We start from the raw sequence: 6096 nt of genomic DNA, 5'->3' as shown, positions 1-6096 counted from the left end.
CATGCTGTCGCTAGCTCGCTCACTCATGGAGATTTCATTCAACCGCATTTCCATTCAAACACGCACACTCTCGCACGCTCGTACCCTCGATTGAACCGTCTTCTTCTTCACCGTTATTCTTTTGCTTCTTCCACGGACATTGCTTTTTGATTCATAAATCGAGCATTTGCTGATCACTAACACCAAATCGATTGCTTTCCAACGGTCGCGTGTACTCGCACACTTTCACTTCACGTGAACGTTTTCATCACTGATCCGAATATTTTCACGAACGAGAAACAAACTGAAATGTGTTTGCACAGATCTGAAAGACGACGCTGACAGTGATTTGTTTTCTTGCTGCACTTGTTTAGAAGATGTTAACACTTTCCACACGACTATCCGATGGAAATGGTTGGAACACACTATTGCAGTTTAAAATTCTCTTGCCACCTACTTCCGATTGTTCGTTTGCTCTCTGGCACACTGGGATAGGCGCATGATAGTGCCATTTTAAAATGTATCACATTAATTTTAATCAATTAGTACTTTTAATCAATCTGTTGATTCCTATTTCAAGCCTCAATTTAAACGATACAAAGGGTGGAACATTAATACTAATATTAACATAAACCTCAATTGTTGTTATTAATGTTTTCTAAGTCAAATTTGCCTGTTCTTAAGCTTCTTAAATATCGTCTTTTTTACAAGGAGTAAATCTACAAAGAGAAGCCCACTGTCTACTTCTTTGGCAACTAACTAAACTTTCCATGAGCCTTTTCCACTCATTTGCAGGTTCATAGCAATGCTTCCGAAATACTTCGTTTAGATGTTTTATACCGAATAAAACGTCCTTTAAAAACGAAACGATAACTCCCCATTACGAATATTGCTTGTGCGCCAGTATAATGGTAGTAGTTACATTGCATCTTACGACTAACGACAAGCGCGGCTCATATTGAGATAAAAGGAAAAAGGCAAATTTCGTAGTGGATTTTCGTAAAGTTTTAATCAAAACAAAATGTTTAACTGCTTTTGTGTAGCAATAAAAAAGTTTGGCCATGGAACCTATTTTGCTAATCTCATTGTGATATAGTGACGTTCAGTTCGTGTGCACCAGCGTGCGAGATTGAGCGCGTATGAAATGTTCTCGCACTAACGCACACTAAAGCTGTGTCAACCGAAATCAAAGTATGCGTTAACAATTCCATGCACGCACACAGGTGTGTGGAATTCGTTACCTGCTGTTCACCCGCTCGCAGGATGTGTCAAAATTTATGATGTTTTCATCCTGTACATCCGATACTAACGATCTACTGATCGAAAATATTCGTTTGGCCTATTTAGCATCACAGTGCTATGGCAATAACATAGTGCAGAGTACCGTTTATGCTTTCCCCCTTGCAGAACGTATTATGGACACAATCGGAATGATAAACACGGTTAGAGAAAAAGAAGTATGAATGAACGTGTACTACACTAGATCTTCATACGCTGTACAGGAACACACACTCGGTCCGAGATACCATTGTGAGAAGAACACGAAGAAGCTCATTGGAATTGTGATAAAGAAACACACTCTTGTGGCATTTAAATTTCGACGTCACCCGTCCCAGCACACACAGCTACAAAGAGGAACAGAAATGACGGGGAAAAATAAAATAAACAAAAACAATCGATTTGACATAATCTTCCCAAAAGGGGACAAATCTGTTTTCTTTCTTCTTCACGACCGCACAGTTGCATCTCAACGCGCCAGTCAAAATAAACTTTCGCTTCGGCGAAGGTCATCGGACTTGTAGTGTTTTTTGGATCGAAGGCCAACATGTGAAGGTGAGGAATTTTCAAGAATTCGTGTTGCGCAAATAATTTCGATTTCCGCTCAGTCGCGGAAAGGATATTTTTGCATTTAAAAGGCTTTCCGTCGCTTCGCTTCGTGTAGGAAATTGAACTGCGACTGAAGTGTTTGGTTTGGTAAATTGTGCAGCAAATCAATGCACTCCAGTCGTAGCAGGCCGGAAGATCTAGCACACCTATTATGCTTAAACGTTGTACTGTCCAGTGGGCCCCAGGGATTAAGAGACCTTGAAAACAGACAAGTGTACGCGGCAACGTGACTGTCGGAACGAACGCTATCGACGAAGGTGTATAAATGGCAAAAAAGTAAACACACTTGCATTCAGCCCTTGCAACCGTAATTGCATTTTTCGAAGCGTTCGATGCTTCCTATCACGGAGCTAACTCCTCTTTATTCTCTCTCTCTCTCTCTCTCTCTCTCTCTCTCTCTCTCTCTCTCTTTCTCTCTCTCTCTTTCTCTCTCGCTCTCTCGGAAGTTGTTCAACCTTTTTTCGACAACATTCCAGTCGGTCATTCACGAATCCAACATTACACATGTGTGCCGTGTAGCACGAATTCCAAGGGTGCCAGGTGCAAAATGTGTCAAAGTGTCGTCAGCAGCTGCATGAGCAATTCTGAGCATTTTTCGTTGTAGGAAAACACTTTCCTAAGCTCAAATCAAACCACGGAATGGAATGGCACGAGATGGTGGGGTGCGTTTATTATGTTGTTTTCTTCTTCTTCATCATTCTTTCGTTTGCTCGTTGATACGCGGGGGATGATGCATTCATTCATGTAAATTCATTCATAGCAGAGAGCGTGTTAAGGTTTCTTGTTTGTTGTCGTCGCCCGCTTCTTACTCGCATCCGATTTCTCGCATATTTCCTCTCCCGTGACAGAAGAGTTGGGCACATTGAGTTATAAAGCGGATCTCCCTCTCGCAATGCTTTGTTCCGCTTACCAGGAGGCGGCATGTATGAATGAACAATGACCGCGAACTTCCGCTCATGCCTTCGTCACTTCCGCCCGATCATCGATGCTCATGCTTTCTCTCTCTCTCTCTCTCTTGCTTTAATGTGTCGCCTATATGGTTAGCTGTAAAATACTGATACCTTAAAATAAATATTGTTCATCTTTGCTAGCTAAAAAGAGTAGCGAATAAATATTGTCTAAAAATCATAAAAACAAGGTACGAATATTAAATAAATATCTTAATATATCTTATGCATAAGATCGATCAATTTGAACCTGGGGAATAAAATAAAATAGTTTATTTATAGCATTATATACATATGGACGCCTGAATTAAAGTGATTTGGTGTCGAATAATCGTCATTTCCAGAATTCTTTTTTGTTTTTAAAGCGAACCATACGGTATCTTATGCTTTTTCATCGCTGGTAAAGGTGTACAGAAGTGATACTCGTGTTTTCGACACCTTAAAATCGGTTATTTCGTTATAAATAGCAGTTTATAATAAAGAGTCAAGTGTCCTCAACATGATGAACGTCAAGGAGAATTAGAATCCGCCTACATGGGTGCAATCGTATTTACTTTATTTTAAACGATGAGAACAATAGATCTCTCAGACATTATTAACAATTTCTAAAGTTATGAACAGGCGCCAATGTCATGATTTCTTGTTGATCAAACTATTTTCTGTCACATATCTCCTCTTCATCATACTTCCACTGTTAGTTTCTCTAAACACTGATCGTGGCTTTGTGTATGTGTGTGCACGATTATGCTAGAGAATGGGGTGTTTTTTTGTTGTTGTCCTTCGTTCCTTTGAGCTTGCACATTGCACAGACGGTGTAAGAAATAAGCCAAGCACACATGCTTCATTTTTATTCCTGCACGTCTCAGGCCAGTAATCTGTTCCTTCCACGTACTTTTTTCCCTTCAATATGCACACATACACACACGGTACGGACCGGCAGAGACATTTAGAGCATTTTAGATGCCTTCATAGTTTTTTTGTTGGTCTTCTTCTACATGCTAAGGGTAGAAACATTACTTCCGGACCCACGCGCAGCATAGCACCATTTCTCTTCTGTGTCATTCCCAACCGATTTCCCACGCTTTGCGACTAGCGTACCCGCAGCCCGATGCATGATGCAGTTGTTTGCCTGCGTGCCTGCTTACACCGCCGTGCATCGTGCGTGCGTGCATTACTGGCGCAACGCACCGAGGGAAGCGGAATTCAAATAAGGCTCCTCCGTTGTGCTCGATCGGCAGCCTACCACGCGTGGTTGCCTGGATTCGAAACGCATTCGGTTTGGAATCGGTTGAATAAATCGGACGGATTGGTCGGATGTGAATGGGGTAGTACAGCAACGCAACAACCAACAGAACTAAGCAAGCAAGGAAAACCGGGCAATGCAATAACAAGCCCACAGCTCCAATGCCATGGCTACGTACAAAAAAAAACAAACAACAAGCACAATATACCAACGCAAATACAAAGCAGGAACAGCAGAACAGCGAACGGCAGCTGTCACCTTTCGTGTCCCTATATCTCGCATCACAACGGTACATACGGAGCTGGACCACGGGCGGAAAAAGACATCTGACAAAAAAGAGAACCAACCAACTCGTCCTTTCTGTGAGCAAACATCAACTCACCTTTTAGTCGATCGGAAGGATTGATCAATGCTCTCAAGCCGATAAAACTCGTGGGTCAGCAAACGCTCATAGGCGTTACAATTTTGAAATGATTCGTTTGATAAACGTTCAACATTGCCACTCAACAGTCTTGCAAGCGCCCAAATCGCAGCATAAACAGTTGTTTATAGGCCAAACGATTAATGAAACGCACCTGCACGCCCGCCTAGCGCCCGCCGAAATCGACATTGTTGATGTGTCCGTACGTCTGCGTCCAGTTCAACGCATTGTAGCGCAAGTGCAACGGCACTGCCAGCACTATTGCACATTGTTGGCTAGGCGCCGCACTAACAAGCGGTACGGCCTCGACGCACGTAGCCGTTAAATTGTAAAGATGTTGGGAAACAATCGAAAGCTCGCAACAGCAGAAACAAAACACAATCGGGGCTCCGCTTTCAATCAGCTCTGCGCAATGAAAATGAAGCAATCAAAACCCACCCACCGCACCAATGCGGTATGCGGTATGGAAAAGCAGCCAGAAAGGAAAACATTTTTCGCAAACAATCGATAAGACGCAGAGGAAGGACGGAACATGGCGAAGAAAAGCCCGATCGACGCGGGTCTGTGTTTCACCTTGTATCTCGAAGATGCGACTCTGCGAGCAGGCTGAAAATGGGCAAAACAAATCGGCGGTTGTTTGTACTAATGGCCATTTGCTTACAATCGTTTGTGGGGTTATTTAACTTTTTCTTTTGCATAAAATATTCCTGCTCACGGTAAACAGAAAGATTTTCTCGTTCAGACAACAAGGATATCATATTTCGGTGTCCTGATGGAACGACGTTCATAGGCGTTTGATTTTCGATTTAATCTTTTCTCCAGAAACAATCTCCAGAAAACAAATCATTTAAAATATTGCATTTACTTGTACTTGGACCGTTCAGCGGTGTCGACCAGCCAAAGGACTTCGCTAAATGACCCGTGGTCTAGGCGACGACATTTGATAAACTCCCCCTTTGGGCGGCCTAACCGTACTTTACAGATTGGATCGTCCAGTGTCATTCTAATGACATGACCAGTCCATTAGACTAATTTGTTACACAACAGTGATGTATTGTACCGGTAAAGTAAGAAAGGAGGATGTGAAATCACCATACAATTCATAGAGCTCGTCGTTGTAACGATTACACTATAGTCCTGCAACACATACGGGGTCCAGCTATCTCCTCTTTAAAACTCCTAAGAGGATTTCCTCAGTTTTAAACAACGTACTTGTCCCTGAGGTACTGTGACAATATAGGTTCACCGTGATCCTAGTCTTGACCATCGCTATAGGTATTTTCAGTTGCGGAGTCCTCCGTAGGCCAGGGGTCGGCAAACCTTTCACGAATAGGGCCAGATAGTAGAAAGTGATGAGGCCATTAAATAAATGATATCAGAAATTCTTTGCAAACACTTTCTTTTAAATTATCCAAGCGTGTCGGTTCTGTCGGTACATGTATTTTTTTAAAGTAAGGTTGCTAATTTCGCAGTACTTTTTTAATTATTTATACTTTTCTATCTAACTATTTTGCTTTCCAACGTTTCTTGACTCATAATCCTTAGAATAGTTGCGAAATGTGAAACAATGTTGCTGCTCAGTCAGATTTTGATCGCTAAACTCTGTCATCCTTAAGCAT

Source organism: Anopheles moucheti, chromosome 2, assembly GCF_943734755.1.
Source record: "Anopheles moucheti chromosome 2, idAnoMoucSN_F20_07, whole genome shotgun sequence".
NCBI classification, from domain to species: domain Eukaryota; kingdom Metazoa; phylum Arthropoda; class Insecta; order Diptera; family Culicidae; genus Anopheles; species Anopheles moucheti.
The sequence above is the reverse complement of the archived record's forward strand: the minus strand, read 5'-3'. Positions refer to the sequence as shown.